This window comes from Ascidiella aspersa, chromosome 2 (assembly GCF_963924565.1).
Source record: "Ascidiella aspersa chromosome 2, kaAscAspe10.2, whole genome shotgun sequence".
Classification (NCBI taxonomy): Eukaryota; Metazoa; Chordata; class Ascidiacea; order Phlebobranchia; family Ascidiidae; genus Ascidiella; species Ascidiella aspersa.
In genome coordinates, this window is record NC_139448.1 from 28,613,818 (window position 1) to 28,639,126 (window position 25,309).

A 25,309-nucleotide genomic window follows, 5' to 3' on the forward strand; every position below is an offset into this window, starting at 1 on the left:
ATCACAATAAACCTTTTAAAACAAACGCCTGCTAAAACTAATCGCCTTTTTGTTTGTGGCGTTTTTTTGAATTTCAAGATAAATAGCAATTTGGAGTTTTATGTTTATTAAAATAAAACAAACTTTTATCACTGACATCTACATGTAAAATCGAGTTTTAGATATTTTTACTGAGGTATTAGTACAGGGTGGTCCGAACCCAGGCCCGCGGGCATGGAACTTTCTAAAATGCGAACTTATAAGTTATGTTTGCGTTTTAAAATAAATGTACAATAAAGTATCTCGCTCTGCTAGAAAGTATTGTTGTACAGGTTTTTACTGTGACTTTATGCTATATGCCCCGACCCTTTCCAAGATGCAGTTTTAGCCAAATTGATCTGGTTAATAGAACCTTTTTGCGCGAACAACAACGTCTATGTAATTTAGCGATTGTGTAGAATGCAGCATCTCTCTTAAAATTTTAGTAAGATACGCACGCGGTTTTAAACAATATTCGACGCTTATAAAATACAGTCTTCTAAACGTTTTTTTTTGTCAAATGCGCAAATTTTTCCCGCTGTCTTTTACGATGCTTGGTGACGTCACTTTTAACCATTTTATGCCCCGATCAAACAAAAAATGTTGATCCGCTCCATGTAGACATGTAGCCTACTTTATGTGGCCCACAAATAATATACAAGAAAAATTATGGCCCGCGATGCAATCAACCTTGGACCACCCTGTATAAGTTAACCTTGGACCACCCTGTATAAGAACCTCAAACACACATGTGATAATTGTGCTCCTGGTCTTCTGAAATGGTACCGATCGGCAATAAAATTAATAAACGTTAAACCAATCTTGAGTTCTCATCTAATTATGGCTCTGCGGTTAAATTTGTAGAAATAATAAGGTAGAGTATATTAAATGCAATCGTTGGGCATCTTAGGATTATTTAATTTTAATGAATAATTTTGTTTGGATTTGCAATTTAAGTTTACGTACAATAAATGGAAGGATTGAACCCTTCGGTTGTATAGCATACAATCCACTCGATGTAGTTCCTTGTTTCTTCAAATCTAAACATGATTCAGGTGGCTGTGCGCAAGTGATGATTGCCGAGGATATTTGTTGTGTAGTAAGTTGTTGAGGAAAAGAAGTTGTCCCCTCATTTGAATTATCGTTATCTTTAAGAGCTCCTTAAAGCCATAATATCGATTAATGAAATATAGGAGCTGTTAAGGGGCGAATCCAAGGGTACTCCACGCCATTAAAAAATAATGATGTTCTTAAGGTTACTTGAATATGACGTCACGTTTTGACGAAAATTTGTGACGTCATTTCTTAACATTTATTGTGGGTTATGGAGAAACATAAATCGCGGAGCCGCCCCATGGAGCTCTTACATGTAGAAAAATATGTTTCAATTGTCTTCATTTTACAGAATTATAAACATAAAACTGAAAAAATTAAAAATCAACATGCTTAGAATTTTTAGCGAATTGAAAATAATTCCTGACCAGAGTATTAGTTTAAACAATAAACTAATAAAGTATGAGCATAGTTGCTTAAAAGGCCTAAAAATATTTGATTTGTTTAGTTGTTTACTTGTTCACTTGTGCCATAAACAAGCTAAAATGTGCAAATAACTGTATACATTTTCGACGCATTCATAAGACTGTATGTCGATCAAAACACAAATAAAAACTACTATACTCACTGTTTTGCGAAACTGAGTTCTACAAATAATGTAATCATGTTAATTTATAAGCTTCTGAAAAATGTTTTTATTGTGCATTAATTTAAGTACACTATTTTTTATTACTTCATGAAGGCTGTAGCTTTGCTTTTCTACACCAAATTGCTTTGTCATGTAAACGAATTGTTGCACAAAGAAATATCATAATATTCGTAGTTTTTAAATATGTTTACTTGTTTTCCATGGATTAATATTGTATTTATAAAATGTGTTACGAATATTAAATCTTTGGAGCATAATGTTTGGAGGTTGTAGTAAGACGTAATAAGAATATCAAAGCCCATACAGAAGTAGGTATCATTTTGGACGTTTCGAATAACTCTTTATTCATTTTCAACATAGAATAAAGAGTTATTCGAAACGTCCAAAATGATACCTACTTCTGTATGGGCTTTGATATTCGTATTACGTAATATTGAATCTCATGTTTGAAATTACCTTGTGATCCACGTAAAACGCTACTGAAATTCCGATTATGATCAACAGAAGGGCTGCTACAACTCCAAACATCATAGTGACCGACACTGTCTTAGGTTTTTGTGTTTCTTCGACTAAACAGAGAACAAAAATAAATCGCATTTTGTTTTTGAAGGCAATAAAAAGTAAAATTTTAAAAATTAGGTTCAAGTTCACCCTGGTAGAAACTACTATTGTAGTAGCATTGTAAAGTTTAATGGTCCTCACCTGGTATACCCAAGCACGTTATTTGGTTAGTTTATCCGCTGGAAAAATATAATTTACTTTTGCTTGGATTCGTTTTACAAATTACCGAAAGCGTGTTTTTAAGACTTTAAAAAACAACGTCAAGCATAATCCACAGAGCAAAGTTAACGAGCTTAACATACTTTGTATTTGCTATACATAAAAATCGTTGTACATTTATTCATTGGCACGTTTACGCATGTTAATAAATATCCTTTAGAAAAATGTTTTTGCGTCCCCTTTACTTTTAGTTTGGAGTGTGGCTTGCGGTATGGTATTTGAAAAGACTGCAAATTTTAACCGGGTTTTTAAGTCTATCGTAGCGACTTCGTAAGCATTTTTGATCGGGAGATTACCCTCCATTTTAGACAATATCTATGTCGCAGATATTATTTTATCGTTCGTCTTTGTTCTGTTGTTTGTATGTGTGTTGTTTTTACCACATTGCTTTCAATCTTGCTTTTTCGCGTTACTTTCTTTGCCTCTTCTTACTTTTGCACCTGACCTTTCGCGTTTTATTTCTTATCTTATCAAGTTTTTTGCTGACACCTTATTCTTAGTCACATTCGGCACTCGCATCAATTTTAAACCTCGTTGTGGTTGTGGATGGAACGCATGTCTGTCTTAGACCAGTGGTCGGCAAACTGTGGGCCGCCAGCTACTTTTTAGTATTTTAGTTTTATCATGTATTCGTCGGCCGCGTTCTAGTCGTACGTGTACAAACGGTCATTCATTGTATTTTAAATGTTGGAACTTTTATACTGTCTCAGCGTGGTTCAAGCCCGCGTGCCAAATGTGACCCTGAGAGTGCCTGTCAAACTATACTTTTTGCGAACTATGTAAACGGAAATTTTTTCGCGTTTATTCTTCGTTTATGGTGTGTTTTATATTATGGCAAGACGGTGTTTTTCGGCATAAAGGCGCCTTGTAATATATTTTATTTTTTGGTGTTAAAAGCCTCACGCTGTGTGGAATTACACTCCATACAAAAATGCAATTTCTACCAAAACATATCTATTTACAGTAATTTTCTATTTAACTTTTCTATTCAAGTTGCATAATACCACACCGGCTTGATCGTGAACAACACGTTTCCTAAATTTCTTGAACTGTGACGTTACTAGTGACGTCAAATGTCAGAATTTTTATGAGCTTTTCATAGTTTTACTTAACTCTATTGAGCCCAAAATCGATATTCCATGGTTTTCTGCGTTGTGCGAAAACTTTACAGTCAAATTTCTGTTAAATTATACGATAAACCCGTTATTCTGAGCAATATTCGAATCCATTTACGTGCCATATGCCCCACGTATTCTTTTATTTGAAGTTTTGTCAATTTAAACCAAACAAACCCTGTATTTTTTTAGATAGGCGCAATTAAACTGCATTTTAGCTTCATATTTGCCCCCGGGTTTATTTCAAAACAGGCGCAACTTTGTGACGTCATTCCAATGCCTCCAACTTCTTGGAGCTGTCACTTTTTCCGTAGTAGTTTTACGTAGTGTGCAATAGCTCTGAGAAAAATAATTTAGGCAGTGACAAAAAAAGTTTACCGACCACTGGTCTAGATTCTAGACTCTTAACTGGTAAAACTTTGGAGCCAATCATTGTTTAAGTCTCGACAATATCCAGATCTAGTCGTTGTCCGATTCTATCGTTTGAAGCCTATTTAATAATTATTTTCCTTTGTTTTCGCTATTTTTGCATTACATTTGTTAAGGCTAGTAAATAAAATATCTTCTGCAGACTGGCGGGTGACTTTCTGCAATGTTTCTGTTACGCAATCTCAAATTGTTTTAAGGGCCAAATGAAACCATCTATAGATAAACCGTCGGTCGCGTTACATACGATCAATGTGTTCCAAGGTTGCCTAACTTAGTAATAATATTTATTGCGTGTCCTTCGATGGCCAAACATAGTGGTTAGGATTTGTTTTATTTTTGACATCGTGATGTCATTTAACAATAATCCTACAATAACTCACTGTTTTGTAGAGAAATTGTGCGAAACAAATGCAGCCTAATCGCGCACAGCAAAAAAAATAGTTTCAATGAAACAACTTTTACTTAAGAAAGAGTTCTTTATTAAAATATTAAGGTCGTTTTGAATTAAAACTATCATAAAAGAAGCAACTTGGTTGATAGGTTTATATCCGAGCGGATTTAACGAACAAAAAAAATTTGCATCACGAATAGTATTTTCAATTGGCGAATATTTTATTTGGTAGTTTATTCTAAACGCATATATTGGTCCATTTAAGGCCAATGAACAGTGTGCCTGAAACGATTTTTTTATAAAATATTCTTTAAATGCAGCAAAATGTACCAATTTGCCTATAGTCTTTACTTTTATATATATTTTAGACTGAAGTTTTGTGTAAATATGTATAATTACCTTGATTTGGTGGTAAATCGACTTGGCAACTTATCGGTCCAGTTGTCATTCGACGAAGATTTACTTGCTCGTAACGAGGTTCATGGTTAACATACGCTTCTTCCATAATAATGATCGAACCTAGACAGCTATAAGCACAAGAATGAGCTTTCGAAAGGGAATCAATTGCTGCCGTGTTTGCTCAACATATTAGTTTTGTAGTAGGTGTAGTAGGTGTTTCCTTGTGGGCATCTCTATACACCTTTATAGTTCTACGTACAGCGAGCTTCAATAATAATTAAATAGCTTCTTCCTATAAGATGCCAAAACAGCGACACTAATACATTGGTTGAAGTGTCTCCAAGCTAAAACTGATTGTTTTTGTAGAATCCTCGAAATATATCTTTGTAAATCCAAAAAGGTTTAGTTTCTGCTTTCACAAATGAAATTTACCAATGGCTTTTAACGCAATTTTGTTTATCATTTTTTAACAACCTTGGTATTTATGTATGGTTCGAATGATAAAATTGATAATAGTTCCCCAACCGGGAACCATTGCAGGTTGTACACCTATGTGCGTAATCCCTACTTCTCCAACATTTGCGTTTGGTTTCAATTTCGTAACTTGGCAGACGCCCTCAACACATGGTGTCGTTTAATAAGGTTGCTGTAATGTAGAGTCTCACACTGGTGAATAAGTTACATTCGTAGAACTAGGTTAGATGCCGCTTAAAATCAACCGTTGAAATAGGCGTTTATGTTTATTGGCGCGCTTCATGTAACTAAACCTACTGAAGCGCAATACATCACGCAGAATTATTTTGTGTTTGTTTTTTTTTTGCTTAATTATGGAGAAAATACCGATATTAAAAGAGCATGTTGTGACGTATACCAGAATACTTCACTACGTCAGTAAACAGCCGGGTAAATTGTAGTAGTAACTTGATTACCTCCCCACACTTGTCATAAACACATGTCATAAACAACACTTGTCATAAACAATACTTAAATTTTAAATTGCTTGGTAAATCTGTTCATCAATTAACAAGCCATTTTTTAACTCATTAGTAGCTAAAACCTTAAAGCTAAACAAAATAAAGATGAACTGCTGTAAAAACATTCCTATATTCTTAATGCGTGTGAAACCAATGAAAAAATATTTAAGAAGTTAGATCCTTTAAGATATTTTTTTAGAAGATAAAGATATGACACTCATATATACCACCCGATTCGATTTGTTTTTAACGCTTGTAGCGTTCGTATTAGGATAATTCGGGGCTTTGAAGCGTCTGTGTTAGAATATGTGTTAGAAATTAGACGCTTTAAGCGGACCGTATAAGAACAGGATACAGGCGAACAGCGAATGCGCAGCCTAATCATGCATAACGAAACGTTGCCAAGCGATGCAAACTACAGATTTTTCACCCCATCCGTCAGAAATCAGTGCAGTTCTAAGCAAAAAGGTCTACGGCAATCAGTGCATTCAAAGGATCAAAAAGTCCGACTTTTAGACTTTGAGGTCTTGGACAATGCACTAATTTGCATTAACAAATGTGCATAAGAAGATTAAGTTTAACAATACTTGACCCCACCAAACCCAAACGCTAACCAGCGCCCTAACCCAAATAATGTGCGATAATTTAATAATTATAACGCTTCAGGCCCCAATACCTCAATTTGTGACGTAAAAATCTTAAATACAATGGACGAGAAACCATCCGAGTTTGGGCTTTTTCCCCCAGCATTTAAATAATTATTGAAATAACGCACATTATTTGGGTTAGGATTCGGGTTAGCGTTAGGGTTTAGGTGGGTCAAGTGTTATTAATCCTATCTCATATTTTTTGTTATCTTTTCTGAACTTTTAATGAATATTTTTAATTTATCTTCGCCGGGAGTTTACCTAAAGGTCCAAATCAGTGCATTGCCAGGACCTCAAGGTCTAAAAGTCTAGACTTTTCTGCCATTGGATGCCCTGATTGTCGTAGACCTTTTTGCTTAGAAATGCACTGATTTCTAACGGATCGGGTGGATTTTTTATCTTGTACAGTTTTGGATATTAGAAATGCAGAAATGTTTATAACTGTACCAAGTTAATGCGATGTTTATAATTTTACCCAGTAAATAGAAGGTTAAAAGCTTTTATTGTTGCTAAAGCCTACCTTAGCGAACATTATTTGGGTTAGGGTGCGGGTTAGCGTGTCGGTTTGGGTATAGGTTAAGCAATACTATTAATAATAATACTTGAACCACCCTTACCCCAGCCTGAAAAGTATAACAGAACACGCGGGTACAAATTCGGGTGACTAGGTGCAAGTGCAACAAAGTTAAAAAAGGGCGCTGGTCTAGAATCCTACCACATTATTAAATCAACGCACAATATTAGAGTTAGGGGCGGCGAGAGTTAGTGTTTGGATGTGGGTGAGTCAAGTATTCTTATATTTATTTTTAACTCTAACCAAAATAATGTGCGTTGTGGTAGGACTTTAGACCAGCACGAAAAATGTGCATCTCTGGTCTGCTTTCAAATTTTCAGACTTCCACGTTATGATTTTCTCATGCACTCTGTATTGCATACATTGCACTGTAAACATAATAGGGTGCACGAACGTTTTACATGTTTAGGGTGTAGTTCAGATTTTTTTCTGGGTGCACTTGTCATACTTTCCACAGTGGCCCCCACCCAAACAGTCCAGCGCCAATACTTTTATTGTTGCTAAAGCTAATAATGCTGTTTCTGGCTATTGACTTTCATTGCAAGTTTTATTAGTTAAAAGACAATATTATTTACATTTACAATGCTAGAAAATATTAGTTGTAGCTAATTTACTTCATTATAATAAACTTAGTTAGCAAATAGAGCAATCAGGTGGCACTGTATAAAGACAAATTGGATTTGATTCTCGACAAGCTTTCGCACAACCGTGCTTCATCAGGTCAAATTGATTCTCGACAAGCTTTCGCACAACCGTGCTTCATCAGGTCAAATTGATTCTCAACAAGCTTTCGCACAACCGTGCTTTATCACGTCAAAATGATATACAATTTGTCTTTATACAGTGCCACCTGATTTCTCTATTTAGAATTAGACAAATACGGCCATATACAAAGATTAGTTAGCAAAATATATGCCAAGGAATATTAAATTAGATAAGAAGACCTTTGTTTTGCAACTTATTTTCTAAAATTTGGTCACCATTGTAATGTAAAGTAAGTCCTAGGTAGTATACATGTTTCAAATATTATAAATTGAAGCCAATATTTTGGTGTTAAATTTAACTTTAACAATTGGCTATTGTTATAGTGCATATTGCATCTAGTTTGCATTCTGTGGCAGATGCATACCAAATATTTTTAGAGCAATTTGTGTGCACACCTCAATAACTAAATTGCACACTTCAGAAAAGGTTGTGTTGCAGTAGGATTTCAAACTTCAGTTCTGCCAAAATATGTCTGCACATCTGGAAAGTTGGTGATGTATGTCAGATATCTGTGCATCGCACATTCTTTTTATCACATTTTAGTGTAAATTTCAAATTTGTGGCATAAAAATCTTAAGGTCCGAAAATATGTTACTTCCTTCTGTTCATGGTGGTCTGAAGGCATACAACCAAACTAATAAAAACTCATGAATATTATTAGCTGTAAAAGTGTTGTAGTGATCTCAAGTTGATAAAAAATAGCTGCTGCATAAGGTTGCGAAGTTGTAGCGAATAGTGCCTAATAAATTTAAATTTAATATTTCACTACCTTAATTGACCTTACTTTTTAACATTTTTGCATTCTTAACTTTTTCCATTAAGGTCATATACAAGTCATGATTTTAAATAAAATTTTGAACTTAAGTTGTTTATTATCTATAAGCTGCTTTAAGTTTAATATTACAGAATTTAATTAAATATTATCATGCCTGGCCAAATTAATTTATATTTTTGTTTTTCATTATTAAAAATGTTTTTAGCATTTTATATAATTCCTAGATGTAATATTTCAGTCAACCCCCAAAATTAAGGACTTTGTAAGGTGAAAGTGCAAGTAAAAAGATGTCTCTGAAAGTGTTAAGTAACCTTTAAATCATTGGAAAAGCTCTCTGCATCAAGTCTACACCCATTTGACAAAGAAACAGCTTCAGTTTCCATCCCCACTAACAAACCTTTGTGCACGGAAGTTAGAGAAAAGGTAATTTCCATTTTGTGTGTTGTGAATTCCAAAACATTAATGTTTACCAGCACTTCCCAACCCGTGGCCAATGGTTTCCAGGTACCAAACTCGAAAATGTTTTTTCAATTATTTTTTATAACGACTTGGCTAATTTAGTCCACAGTTATTAAAATATGTAACCAATAAACAAGGCCTATTTAATAAAAACATGCAAGTAGTTCAGGAGAAATATATGTATATCTAACATTTTTAGTGTTGTCTAGTGTCGACAAGGGAGTCCAATCATCTAACAAGGAGAAACAACTAGCGATGAACTCGTGGTGTCTATGTGCAAAAAATCATACAGTGATGAAGAAAAGGACAAACATTTAAATGTGTAATTATTCTAGACCGGTGGTTACTGTATAGTTACCCCGCATCATTTTACACAATCGTTCGTGATCGCGCCGCTTAAAACTGCACATGGTAAAATAAACAGATTTGGAAAATCATATCCAAAATGGCCCATTGATTGAGTTATAGTTCCTAACAGGCCGTTTAAAATACCGGAAATGCGATAATTTATTGAAAGATTTTATGGACTACGTATGCTACATTTATTACGCACCACATTGTGCAATTTTGGAAAAACATATAAATAGTTTCCTGCTTTACTACACTCTGATTATGTTTTTGTGCCTTGTTTTTAGCTATTAGTGCTTTAATGTGAGTTTAATAAAATAAAAACACAACGGTTATGTGTTCCAGTGTTGGTTGACTACAAAAACTAAGTCCACTTACAAATAACAGTATTTTTGTTAGCTGATTTTTACGCATTTTGCGTTTCGTCCTTAGTATTAAAAAAAGAGGCCGAACAGTGTATTAAAATAAATAATTTTATTAATTACTACATTCAAATTATGTCCGTGTTGGGTCGTTCCTTGTTCTACAATTGACGATTAAAAATCAAGCAATATATCCACCGCACAACGCAGTAAATCAAAACGTGAATTGAGCACACATTTTTGTAGTGGTTTATCGTGATATTTATTGATTCGATCTATATTTGCCCCTATGATTTCGTTGTATCTGGTAGGACTCCAATGGTCCAGCCACACGATCGAAATATATATTTCGGAATAAAACAAAAATCGGACTAGGACCTTATAATCGTAATAACGTATAAACGGAATATGTCCTAAATACGTCGGAATAAGACTTAACTTGCAGGAACCAAGCCTACACAAAATTTCACCTAACCCCGCCCGTAGGTACATCACAAACCCTTCTAATAATTTCAACTCTGAAAACAATTTTCAAACCCTAAACAGGGCCTACAATCGATGCCAAAACAGCGGAGCCTCAACGGCGCCGTTCCATCTAGGGTGCCCAAGCGTCGATACCAAAACAGCCGATGGCCCCTGATCGTCCCATACCCTCTCCCTACAGTTTTAGACGTTATTTTGGCCATCAAACGCCCTGTTTTAATAAATTTAGGACTTTCCGGCGGGTATGTGTGTTGTTCAGGCGATTTAGATCTTATTCTGTCGTGGAAATTAGGCCTACTGCGTATTTGGCTTTATTATGTCGTTGATCTTCATACTATGGTATTATAGATTTTTGTGCTTAATGTATTTTTGCTTTGTAGTTATTATTGTATGTTCCCATCTGATTCCTATAAAACTGTCTTAAATGGTGCCAAGGTGTAATGACTGTTAGCGATGGATACAATCGTGTTTATACTTTTAATAGCTTACGTTACAACATGTTGGTCACCTCGGACAAACTTCCGACGTCAACCTGGTTTTAAAATGGCCATATGCCTGAAAAAATCCATCTCTTTAGGTTTTAATACTGTTAGCACTGCTGTATTGAGACATTGTTTTAACTACGTGTGACGAAACCAAACTAAACAATTATGGTTTGTTCAGTGAGAACATATTATTGACTTGCGTCTAAAAGTTGTTCACAATATTTGTCCAAAGTTAAAAAGCTTAGTATTAATGCACATTTCAACATACTAAACCATGCATATTAAAGATTTTCATCCTGGCAGCTGCACAGCCGACAATTGTCTGCGAGAGCCTGTGGCTGTTTTAATTCTCATGTACACGTTTTGAGTATACCAGTACACAAAGTGTACTTCGGTTAAAAATGAGTTACTTTTACATTTGTAGAAGATATAAACACAATGATACTTGTGCAAAAACTGTTTGTTTACATTTCGTACCTTGTCCGTAATTTTAATTTCGCGCTGACTGTTGCAAAGCTAACTTTCTCACGGTTGTACCTTTTAAATGCCTTTGATCCGCGTTAAGTACAGAAAAGTTTTTCAAGTTGGAAAATTAAAATAACCCATTTGTGGGAGAAATATAAACTGAGATGTTTGGTAAAACAACAGTTCGTTCAACTCTTTTCGTTTGACAGTAATTTGACTGCGCGTTAAAGTTCGCTAGGCTGACTTTTCGCACAGGGTCGTGCCTCATAAATGCTTATGAAGCACGCTTAGTACAGAAGCATTTTTCAAGTTGGAAAATTAAAAATTACACATTTGTAAAATACATATAAACTGAGATGTTTCGTAAAACAACTGTTCGTTTAACTCTTTTCGTTTGGCAGTAATTTGATTGCGCGTTGAAGGTCGCAAAGCTGACTTTTCGCACATAGTAGTGCATTATAAATGCTTATGATGCGCGCTTAGTACAGGAGAATTTTTCAAGTTGGAAAATTAAAAATTACACATTTGTAAAAGACTTATAAACTGAGATGTTTCGTAAAACAACTGTTCGTTTAACTCTTTTCGTTTGGCAGTAATTTGATTGCGCGTTAAAGTTCGCAAAGCTGACTTTTCGCACAGGGTCGTGCGTTATAAATGCTTATGAAGCGTGCTTAGTACAGAAGCATTTTTCAAGTTGGAAAATTAAAAATTACACATTTGTAAAAGACGTATAAACTGAGATGTTTCGTAAAACAACTGTTCGTTTAACTCTTTTCGTTTGGCAGTAATTTGATTGCGCGTTAAAGTTCGCTAGGCTGACTTTTCGCACAGGGTCGTGCCTCATAAATGCTTATGAAGCGCGCTTAGTACAGAAGCATTTTTCAAGTTGGAAAATTAAAAATTACACATTTGTAAAATATATATAAACTGAGATGTTTCGTAAAACAACTGTTCGTTTAACTCTTTTCGTTTGGCAGTAATTTGATTGCATGTTAAAGTTCGCAAAGCTGATTTTTCGCACAGGGTCGTGCCTTATAAATGCTTATGAAGCGCGCTTAGTACAGAAGCATTTTTCAAGTTGGAAAATTAAACATTACACATTTGTAAAAGACGTATAAACTGAGATGTTTCGTAAAACAACTGTTCGTTTAACTCTTTTCGTTTGGAAGAAATTTGATTGCGCGTTAAAGGTCGCAAAGCTAACTTTTCGCACTTGATTCGTACAGAAGTGTTTCTGAATTTAACCTCGTAATAAAAAGTGCTCATCTTCTGTTTAACTAGACGAATGAATTTTCTTCCATAAATGGGTAAGTTTTAGATTTCCAGCTTAAAAGCACTGCAGTATAAGGGCGCATTATACGCATTCCTAAGTCACTTTATACTACAGTGCTTTTAAGCTGGAAATCTAAAACTTTTAAGCTGGAATTAAAAACGTCGGCTGTGCAGCTGCCAGGATGAAAATCTTTAATAGGCATGGTTTAGTATGTTGAAATGTGCATTAATACTACGCTTTTTACCTTTTGACAAATATTGTGAACAACAATATTTTTAGACGCAAGTCAATAACATGTTCTCATTGAACAAACCATAATTGTTTAGTTTGGTTTCGTTACACGTAGTTAGAACAATGTCTCAATACAGCAGTGCTAACAGTATTAAAACCTTAAGAGATGGATTTTTTCAGGCATATGGCCATTTTAAAACCAGGTTGACGTCGGAAGTTTGTCCGAGGTGACCAACATGTTGTAACGTAAGCTATGAAGAATATAAACACGATTGTATCCATCGCTAACAGTCATTACACCTTGGCACCATTTAAGACAGTTTTATAGGAATCAGATGGGAACATACAATAATAACTACAAAGCAAAACCAACGACATAATAAAGCCAAATACGCAGTAGGCCTAATACCCACGACAGAATAAGATCTAAACCGCCTGAATAACACACATACCCGCCAGAAAGTCCTAAATTCATCGAAACAGGGCGTTTGATGGCCAAAATAACGTCTGAAACTGGAAGGAGAGTGTATGGGACGATCAGGGCCATCGGTTGTTTTGGTGTCGACGCTTGGGCACCCTAGATGGAACGGCGCCGTTAAAGCTCCGCTGTTTTAGCATCGATTGTAGGCCCTGTTTAGGGTTAGAAAATTGTTTTCAGAGTTGAAATTATTAGAAGGTTTGTGATGTACCTACGGGCGGCAAATTTTGTATAGGCTTGGTTCTTTCTTGCAAGTTAAATCTTATTCCGACGCATTTAGGACATATTCCGTTTATACGTTATTATTACGAGTGTTAGGTCCTAGTCCGATTTTTGTTTTATTCCGAAATATATATTTCGATCTTGTGGCTGGACCATTGGAGTCCAGATACAACGAAATCATAGGGGCAAATATAGATCGAATCAAAAAATATCACGATAAACCACTACAAAAATGTGTGCTCAATTCTCGTTTTGATTTACTGCGTTGTGCGGTGGATATATTGCTTGATTTTTAATCGTCAATTGTAGAACAAGGAACGACCCAACACGGACATAATTTGAATGTAGTAATTAATAAAATTATTTATTTTAATACACTGTTCGGCCTCTTTTTTTAATACTAAGGACGAAACGCAAAATGCGTAAAAATCAGCTAACAAAAATACTGTTATTTGTAAGTGGACTTAGTTTTTGTAGTCAACCAACACTGGAACAAATAACCGTTGCTTTTTATTTTATTAAACTCACATTTAAAGCACTAATAGCTAAAAACAAGACACAAAAACATAATCAGAGTGTAGTAAAGCAGGAAACTATTTATATGTTTTTCCAAAATTGCACAATGTGGTGCGTAATAAATGTAGCATACGTAGTCCATAAAATCTTTCAATAAATTATCGCATTCCGGGTATTTTAAACGGCCTGTTAGGAACTATAACTCAATCAATGGGCCATTTTCGATATGATTTTCCAAATCTGTTTATTTTACCATGTGCAGTTTTAAGCGGCGCGATCACGAACGATTGTGTAAAATGATGCGGGGTAACTATACAGTAACCACCGGTCTAGAATAATTACACATTTAAATGTTCGTCCTTTTCTTCATCACTGTATGATTTTTTGCACATAGGCACCACGAGTTCATCGCTAGTTGTTTCTCCTTGTTAGATGATTGGACTCCCTTGTCGACACTAGACAATACTAAAAATGTTAGATATACATATATTTCTCCTGAACTACTTGCATGTTTTTATTAAATAGGCCTTGTTTATTGGTTACATATTTTAATAACTGTGGACTAAATTAGCCAAGTCGTTATAAAAGATAATTGAAAAAACATTTTCGAGTTTGGTACCTGGAAACCATTGGCCACGGGTTGGGAAGTGCTGGTAAACATTAATGTTTTGGAATGCACAACACACAAAATGGAAATTACCTTTTCTCTAAATTCCGTGCACAAAGGTTTGTTAGTGGGGATGGAAACTGAAGCTGTTTCTTTGTCAAATGGGTGTAGACTTGATGCAGAGAGCTTTTCCAATGATTTAAAGGTTACTTAACACTTTCAGAGACATCTTTTTACTTGCACTTTCACAAAGTCCTTAATTTTGGGGGTTGACTGAAATATTACATCTAGGAATTATATAAAATGCTAAAAACATTTTTAATAATGAAAAACAAAAATATAAATTAATTTGGCCAGGCATGATAATATTTAATTAAATTCTGTAATATTAAACTTAAAGCAGCTTATAGATAATAAACAACTTAAGTTCAAAATTTTATTTAAAATCATGACTTGTATATGACCTTAATGGAAAAAGTTAAGAATGCAAAAATGTTAAAAAGTAAGGTCAATTAAGGTAGTGAAATATGAAATTTAAATTTATTGGGCACTATTCGCTACAACTTCGCAACCTTATGCAGCAGCTATTTTTTATCAACTTGAGATCACTACAACACTTTTACAGCTAATAATATTCATGAGTTTTTATTAGTTTGGTTGTTTGCCTTCAGACCACCATGAACAGAAGGAAGTAACATATTTTCGGACCTTAAGATTTTTATCCCACAAATTTGAAATTTACACTAAAATGTGATAAAAAGAATGTGCGATGCACAGATATCTGACATACATCACCAACTTTCCAGATGTGCAGACATATTTTGGCAGAACTGAAGTTTGAAATCCTACTGCAATACAACCTTTTCTGAAGTGTGCAATTTAGTTATTGAGGTGTGCACACAAATTGCTTTAAAAATATTTGGTATGCATCTGCCACAGAATGCAAACTAGATGCAATATGCACCATAACAAGAGCCAATTGTTAAAGTTAAATTTAACACCAAAATATTGGCTTCAATTTAAAATATTTGAAACATGTATACTACCTAGGACTTACTTTACATTATAATGGTGACCAAATTTTAGAAAATAAGTTGCAAAACAAAGGTCTTCTTATCTAATTTAATATTCCTTGGCATATATTTTGCTAACTAATCTTTGTATATGGCCGTATTAGTCTAATTCTAAATAGAGGAATCAGGTGGCACTGTATAAAGACAAATTGTATATCATTTTGACCTGATAAAGCACGGTTGTGCGAAAGCTTGTCGAGAATCAATTTGACCTGATGAAGCACGGTTGTGCGAAAGCTTGTCGAGAATAAATTTGACCTGATGAAGCACGGTTGTGCGAAAGCTTGTCGGGAATCAAATTCAATTTGTATTTATACAGTGCCACCTGATTCCTCTATTTGCTAACTAAGTTTATTATAATGAAGTAAATTAGCTACAACTAATATTTTCTAGCATTGTAAATGTAAATAATATTGTCTTTTAACTAATAAAACTTCGGAATGAAAGTCAATAGCCAGAAACAGCATTATTAGCTTTAGCAACAATAAAAGTATTGGCGCTGGACTGTTTGGGAGGGGGCCACTGTGGAAAGTATGGCAAGTGCACCCAGAAAAAAATCTGAACTGCACCCTAAACATGTAAAACGTTCGTGCACCCTATTATGTTTACAGTGCAATGTATGCAATACAGAGTGCATGAGAAAATCATAACGTGGAAGTCTGAAAATTTGAAAGCAGACCAAAGATGCAGTTTTTCGTGCTGGTCTAAAGTCCTACCACAACGCACATTATTTTGGTTAGGATTAAAAATAAATATAAGAATACTTGACCCACCGACATCCAAACACTAACTCTCGCCGCCCCTAACCCTAATATTGTGCGTTGATTTAATAATGTGGTAGGATTGTAGACCAGCGCCCTTTTTTAACTTTGTTGCACTTGCACCTAGTCACCCGAATTTTTTCGGCATTGTACCCGCGTGTTCTGTTATACTTTCCAGGTTGGGGTAAGGGTGGTTCAAGTATTATTATTAATAGTATTGCTTAACCTATACCCAAACCGACACGCTAACCCGCACCCTAACCCAAATAATGTTCACTAAGGTAGGCTTTAGCAACAATAAAAGCTTTTAACCTTCTATTTACTGGGTAAAATTATAAACATCGCATTAACTTGGTACAGTTATAAACATTTCTGCATTTCTAATATCCAAAACTGTACAAGATAAAAAATCTGTAGTCTGCATCGCTTGGCAACGTTTCGTTATGCATGATTAGGCTACGCATTCGCTGTTCGCCTGTATCCTGTTCTTATACGGTCCGCTTAAAGCGTCTAATTTCTAACACATATTCTAACACAGACGCTTCAAAGCCCCGAATTGTCGTAATACGAACGCTACAAGCGTTGAAAACAAATCGAATCGGGTGTATATACAGAAGTTGAAAGCGATAACTTTGAACCATAAAAGGTCAAACAAAATACCATATGTACATAAATATAACACTGGATCGTATATTCAAGTTACACTCAAAAGCTGTAGAAACTTGGAGTAAGGTGTAGAGTAATGTTTATGCGTGAATCATAAATAGCTAACTTTCGAAAATAGCAAATATTTTTGGTATTTAAATTAAACAATGCTAATTTCCATGATTTGGAATGAAGCTTAGAAATATCTTTACTAACGGAATTTTATTTGTTGTCCTGTCATGGGTTAAAAACATCGTTTTTTTAAACCATGCAGTTGTCCAAAATAATGTTGCATCACAGTTAAACAGTATGCGGTATAAGACAATAATTTAAAAATTAACAAACGCGAGCTATAACACACTTTTAAATAGGAATTAAATGTTGGAACAGAGAAATCATTTTAATTTTATAAGGCTTATCATTTTCATTACAATATTGTGTTTCGTGGTTTATTTTTATATCAGGGAAATTTCAATTTTTTGTCGATTCAGCAATGTTTTACAAAACAATTTACAGACAACCCGTAGAAGAAAGTTTACAGGCTTTCATTGATTTGAGGATACCCGATTTAAATTAACTATAACGCTTCACCTATAAAATATCATAATGGTAGAGTTGATGTCACGTTGTGAGTGAGCAAACCCGTTTGCTGATGAGTTGAGCACTTTATCACCAACTGAACCATTCCAGTCTGTGGATTTAAGTAAAGATGAAATAACAGTGCCAAGCTATTTGCAATAAGCTAAATAATAAAATTTCTTACTTATTGAGGTGAATGTCGCCTCTGGCGAATATTACCAGAGTGGTTATTTTACCTTTTTGTTTATAGTTATTCAAAGCGCAAGCTCGATTAGGTGCACATAAAGATATACCTTAAAAACGCTTTTTAGCTGATTGCAAATTGAATGACATTGTGGTTAATGTTAATTTCATCGAGTTTTAGAGTCATACTGTTCCCCAAGTGTTACTTCATTCGGCTAGTGTTTTGCGTGCTAAGTTTATAACAATTTAGACAAAAACAAACAATAAGTTTCACACAAAAAATCATGTCTAACTTACTAAGAAAATCATTGCAGTCATCTCTATCAACTGAGGTGCTATTCCTGACACCGCCGATGCAAGCAAACTCTCCATAACAGCTATCAACTCTACAAAATAATTTAATACAATTATGTTTGGAAAAGACAGACACGCCCAATTAAAAATGAAAAATAAACTCAAAAGTTAGTAACTCGAGGATGGTTAATCGCATATGAGTGGCATTTTAGCGTTTGTTGTTGATATGTTGTCAAACTTATTTTATATATATATATATATTGAACAACGTTTGCTCCACGTGTAATTTAAATCAAGAGTAAAATCGCTAGAACAACTAGTTAACTAACTTCACTCCAGGGCACATTGCATAGGCGCTTCCAGAAATCCCGTAGCTCCAAATTGTAGAAAACCAGGAGTAACTTTAAACAATGAAGGTGGAATTGTGGAGTTGAGAACATCTTTACCGGTTGATATTGTGACAGGAACAACAAAACCGTCCGAAGAACTGCATCCGGGAACTGCATTACAACAGTAACGGTTGTTAAAGTGACTTCCATTTTGGGCGATGATAATATATTTTGCAAAATACCTATATTTTCCACTCCAGCCACAATCTCCAATATCTTTGCCATTGAGTTTTTTATTTGAGACTCTGTTACCAATTTACCACCAGTTCTATAAAAAAAAAAACTTAATCACACTTTTGTTTAGCAGTTATCCTATGTAGTTTTTCAAACCTGGAAAACATGTTGTAGCCTACTAAAATGTTGGACCATTTATTGTCTTATGGATCAAGGTAACCATAATAGCAAGTCTTGGAGTTTGAATAGCTTTGACGATCAATGCTTGTGTCCGATCCAGAATGCCATTCCTTAAAAATACATCAATTTATTTGTTTGCACCAACCTATAAATTAACAGGTACTTTAAAAGTGTACAAATATACCTTCGTGGTGTTTATAATGTAAAACACATCACAGATGCTTGGTGTGCTGGTCATGTTGTAACGACAATTTGACGTGTATTCCATCTGGAAGTTCCCGCGAGTAATATTTCCTTTGTATGATAGCCTGTGGTCCGTGATTGGTCTGTCACTATGAACCTAAAAGAGAAATGTAATTAATTAAACCGCAATGTCGTACGTGATTTTTGTTGTTGTATAAATTCTGTGGCAGGTGCTATACTAACAGCTATACGACCGCAAATAGAGATAAGAACATCACTCTATTCAAGAGAATTATAAGAAAATGTGTTGGCCTCAACCCTGTAAGAAGCGATTTATTGCTAAGTTCTTAAATAAGGACACAACATAATGCGAAAGAAAAAAAATAGGCGAGATAAAACACATGTCAGAAAGTGACGATTTAGCAAGATGGTATTAAAGTACAGCTATAGGGTTTCGGGGTTGTAGTGAGTGTAGTGAGCTTTAAAATAGCCCTGCCCACTTGCAAAGAAAGTCATTTAATATAATTATTCCGAGTTGCGATAAGATGTTGCGATTTCTGGATTGATTTGACCATACTCAGAAACATAATTAAATCGGCACGGATTGGGCGTGCCGATACTTACAACGGTAAATAAAAAAACGCGCACACAACAACAAACAGTTCAACAGGGTATCAGACTGATCCGCGACATTTGAACAGGATGACAGACTTCATTAATTTTTCTTACTGAGTATTTAAACAAGTTGTCATTCATGGATAGGTCACTAAGTTTATTCAAGTCCCATCATCCGGGGATAGCCGAAAAACATTAAGATGTTCTAAATCAGAGCGGTCCAAGGTTGACAGCATCGGGCCACAATATTTCTTGAATATTCTTTGCGGGCCACATAAAGTCGGCTACATGCGTACGAGGGCTGAAATGTTTAAAAATCGACGTCACAAATAATTGTCCAAGACATATAATTTTTTTTAGAAGACAGCATTTTATAAGCGTAGAATGTTCACGGAAAGCAAAAAAATTAAGAGAGATGTCGCATACTACACAATCGCCAAATACAAAGAAGTTTTCGGTTTGCGCAAAAAGGTATTAACCAGATCAATTTAGCTGAAATTTCACCTTGGAATGAATCAGCGCGTTAGGGTAAAGTCACAGTGAAAACCAATTTTTTTGAAAAGTTTCGTATAAGACGCACTGCGGCTCAAACCGGTCATTACTTATAACACATACCAAAATTAGGCGTCCGTGCTATACCCTGCTGCAAATTTATTGAGCGATAGGAATCTGGTTTATTTCATGGTATAACTGGAAAAATGTAATCAAGACCAAACAATTGCAGTATTCTTACTGTTCGTTTGTCACTTAGATTTCTTTGAGTAAACAGTCAACGGTACGCATTGCAATAATTCACAGTGCTCATGGGCCACGAAAACTGATGTCGCTGGCCACATGTGGCCCGCGGGCCTATGGGTTTGGACCACCTTGTTTTAAATTATCGTTATTTTTTGCGGAAAAAAGTTGTGCAAGATTATCGTAGGGCATATAATGCCCTGTATTATTGATCGGATACCTGTAATCCAATATGCCAGCATTAGTCATAGTCTTTATAACAAAGTTTTTTTACGGCTATAATAAGCAATATGTTGCTCAAGGGTCCACAACCTGGGGCCGTACGAAATTTTTGTCTACTTTATTCGCAAATTATAGGTTTCTGAAACTGGTCTAACAGTACACAGGGTTTTTATGTTAGAGGCTTGGCAGGAATGTGCCTTCCAGTTGGCTTGATCAGTGTAAAGAAGTAATGTAAAAAGCTTTACGCCATAATCTATGAAACGTCGCCAAATTTTAAGAGTTTATAAATAGGCAAGCCTTGGTTTGGATAAGAAGGCAGCTAATGGACGAATTTATTAGCTCCAGCTTTTAGTTTCCAAATGAAACTAATGCAGTTAACAATCCAATGAACAACGGGCACGAGAATAGATTAAAAAAACACATACCGAATTCCATTGGCAAAGACCCATATCACGAGTCGGAAATAAGTTACCTGCCTTTGGAAAAATTATGTGCGAAAGCCCAAACGATTTAATAAAACCACTTTCTGTATTTGTTTTTATTTAATTTAACAAAAAGTTTTATATTTTATTACAATTAGGTAAGAACATTTGTACGAATATTAACATAATTTATTTTGATAAAGAAATGAATAAAAAGGTACTAATTTAGAGGTGGTCTTAGAGAAGTGTAATACTTGACATCAGGGGTATTAAACATGCGGCCCGTAAGACCTTACGCGTCATACTTTAAATTTTTGTGCACGTGAGACCCAAACCACATTTAAAAATCAAAAATACAGTCTCGACTGGGTGGTTTTGCTGATTTTCAATACTATTTTCTGGTTTATAACAGAGATAAAAATATGCACAATTTTTTGGCGTCTTCGGCGCAAAATACCGTTGTTGCATTTGCCATTTTTCCAAATTATGGCTTTTTCTGGGCCAGAAAACATTAAATTTATGCGGACGCCCGTGCAACTTAATTATTTGGCATTTATGAATGCTGCTAAAACGTCAGTATTTCTACTATGTAAAACAGCGCACTGTTGCGCCATGAAACGTTGTTGGATGTGTAGCCCTTAATCATAAAAGTATATGATATATATTTTTTTATCATATACTTTTATGCTTTTTTGTTCAGTTTAACTCTCTGAGCATACACCATTTTAAAGATTATTTGACTAGGGGGCTCACGTAACAAATAATTGCAAAGATTTCAAGAAAATACCGCTATACCAAATAAGTATCGCGTTCTCTTTGCATCGCTCTCCATGTCCGCCACCAAACTTTTAGACATCATGCGCAATGGCGGCCGTGAGAATAAATAAATACTGCCACTATGAATGTTGTTGACTATAATCTGGTGCACCCCTGTCCTAACTGGTCATGTTGATCCTTTCGCTTACGCTTGTGTTATTTTCTAATTTATTGATTGGTGAAACCCAATGCTGGCTGATAAAACAGCGTTAACGTTCGAAGGTAAAAAATAAAATTTTATGTAAAATGTAAAAGTGAAATAGGCCTACCTAAGAATTTAACATTTTAGTGGTGTCCAGGTTAACACATACATACATACCCCAATATACATATATTGAACGTCCTGGTCAATATTTGCGATTGCTGCTATGAAAAAGAACGGATGAGATTTCCGACTTGAAATGGCGATGCTGTACTTCGAACATCTAAAAATTTGTTTAACAGATAAATACATTTAAAAATCTAGTCGGATGAACAAGTAAATGCTCAAATCGCTAACAATCAAACAATATATTCTTATTCGCATGATATTTTTCGCAAGCTATACGCTTAGCAATGCATGGTTGAACGAAATCTTTACTTTTTGTATACACAATGAATGTCACTTGTTAATAACAGGTTTATTAAATAATATGTTATTCGCAGTTAGGCATAACAAATATAGCATGTTAGCTGAAACTTACAGGAATTTTGATCTTTGTAATTAAACAACGATATTATTAATTTATTGCTAAGTCAAATTGTAAATACAAACAGAAACCTGTAATCCTTAGCATAAATGATCCTATAACTACACCCGCTTCCGCCGTAAAAATAAATCTATAAAAAATAAAACATCAATTTTATTAAAGAATTTTTGCAATTACTAGGCGAAATACCCGGCGTTGCCCAGGTTAAATAGAATATTTACCGATTATTTGTAAGATCTTCGTAAATGACATCAATAATGCAAATATATTTTTTTAAATGTCATAACAAATTTGCTTATGCCTAAACGTTTGAACTATGTGTCACTAAATAGAAATTTCAAATCATGTGATGTGAAGTCGGTTAACTATAGCGCACAACACTTGGCTAAGCATGCAATACATCTTTTAAGTAACGAAAACCCGTGAAGTTTGTCAATTGAGATTAACTCCCAAACGTAAAACTTTAGGTTGCAGCAGCAATTGCTTAGACTTGGTTGATAGCGTCATGTTTAAGCAAATACGTAATCCCGGTGCTAAACTGCGTCAAACGTGAGAAAAATTCTCATTGAAAAAACAAATGCTTACTGTTAACTACTGCAATAAACGCAATATTTCGCGAACTATGCTAAGTATTGCGTGGGTAAACACATTGTAAGGCTTTGGCCTCAATCACAATCGCTAACAAACGGCTTAAAAATAAAAATTCAAGTCTTCGTAAATTTGCGAACTCTACCTAAATTTTTCGCGTAAACAGGCATCAACAAGTTCCTAAACATAATAGACTTAGTTGGAAACATTAAAATTTTACTTTATAAAGGAAATGTACTTAGTTTTATTTTTTTATTTCCTGGCAGGTAAATTAAACTTGGACTATCTTTAACTTACTTCCACAACAAACGCGATATTTTGCGAACTCTGCCTAAATTTGGCATTTTTAAACTTAAGTCTTTACTTGGAACTTTGCACACGTTTGTTAGCATAGTTTATAATAGTGGTTCTCAACTGGGGGTCCACAAAAACTTCTAAATATACCTATATTAAATTAACTAACGCTGGGGCTTGGGATACATGCTTAAACACAATCTTGGTAACATTGTACCATGTTGTAAATCGCATTGAGTATGACGTAACATTTCCATTGTGATGTAACACAAATATATTGTAAAATGACTTGGCGAACATGTTGCCACACACACACACACACACATATCTCACAAACTTTCTCTTTTATTATGTAGATTAAGTAAAACGTGGCTTGTAATGCCTCCAAAATCATGTTCGGTAATTGTTTTATTTTTTTGCCTACGTTACGCAGATTAATTTCAGTAATCAATACCAGGGAACCGTAAATATATTTTTCGACGTTACACGTATAGCTTACATTGGCAATGTTGTAGTTATTTTTAAAAAGGTTATAAAATGTTCTCTAAAAAATCAGTTTATCTGGCTTATAATTAAAATATAATATGTTCGTCTCCCTCCCAATACTGTTCCGTGGCACCTAGGGTCGTCGAGGTCCACGCCTTGCCCTTTAGGGCATAATTTTTTATGAGATGTCTCGTTATGCAGTAAACGTTTTGGGGTTTTATATAGACCGTCGAATTGTTAGATTTCGATTGCGCTAATCTGTAGTTTTTTTTGAAGAACACTCAGCCGTAGACAAACCTAAATAAATATGAAGCGACTGTCTGTAAAAACATACCAAGCGCTGCCTAGTCTTTACCCGGAAGTTGTGCAGGCGAATATAGCATTAAGCACCTCCGTCCTTAACAATTCGCAGCCGTGTACAACAGTAGCTAGTAAGACATCATAACTTGTATAGGTGTGGTCAAATAATTTCCTAGTACAAAGTTTTGGTGTGTAGCACAATATAAATGGGATATTAGTTACTCAATGATCAATTTGCCTGTAATATGATCTTAACATTACATCATAATAGTCCTGGTAAAACAAACAAAAATTCCATATAACTACCAACCTCCATTCCATAATTGGCAAACATGGTATCTGCAATTCTGTAGGTTCCAGATCCATATTGATAATAGTAGAAATCAGGGATCTCGGCTGAAACTTCGGATGCTCGTAAAACCAATTTGTCAAGAATTTTGTTGACGTTAAAATATGCTTCTGCATTAAAAAAAAATATATTGTTTTGCGACTAATTTATCAAAGTAAACATTAGTATGAAGTGAATTAGGGGGTAAAACAGCTAAATTGTTAATTCCGTTAGATGTCTTAACGAAACACATTAAACTTTGCCTAAAGCCCCAAACGAAATGCTTTCTTGCAAGCAGGTTTTTAGGGTAACTTACCTGGCTTGGGTTTAAGTGGGTAATGGTGGGTGTATAAATTGTATAAATTGCCTCCATAGAATGACAAGAACTTGTTGGTTGTTTCATACTTTATAAAGTCTTCTGTTTTGTTGATACTAGAATGCTGCTGAACGCGACTAATCATCACATTGTCAGCCTAACAAAAACGTACGTTATTAATATACATAATAATGATAGCGGTGATCTCATTTAAATTTCGCCTTACATTTAGTTGAAAGTAGGCGGGACTTTTATAATCGAAACTTGTGGAATATCCGGCAGATCCGAAAACATTTTTGTTTTCCCAGTTCCTGGTATCTACAAAAATAATCGGGTAGTTCATCGGACAATCGTATATTGATAATACTTTACATAGTGTAGGACAATGATTGAATGCCATTTTAACTACCTTTAAGAACATCTAAAGTTTCTCCAGGACTGAACCACATATCTCCACTTGAGCATGTACTTTTTATGTTGTTCTCGTTGATAGATGCAACCAACGTCCAACCACCACCACTGGACACCATATCACAATA

The 25,309-nt window shown here is 34.9% G+C and overlaps 1 long non-coding RNA gene across 1 annotated transcript; it reads right to left on the reverse strand.

Annotated features, from left to right (window-relative positions):
- Positions 1 to 13,876: 13,876 nt before the first annotated feature.
- Positions 13,877 to 14,741, reverse strand: LOC146164713 (uncharacterized). Its single transcript, XR_014494526.1, has 2 exons — positions 14,592 to 14,741; positions 13,877 to 14,346 (listed from the first exon to the last, which is right to left on the reverse strand). It is a non-coding gene; the product is annotated as an uncharacterized LOC146164713 (long non-coding RNA).
- Between the last annotated feature and the right edge of the window lie 10,568 nt (positions 14,742 to 25,309).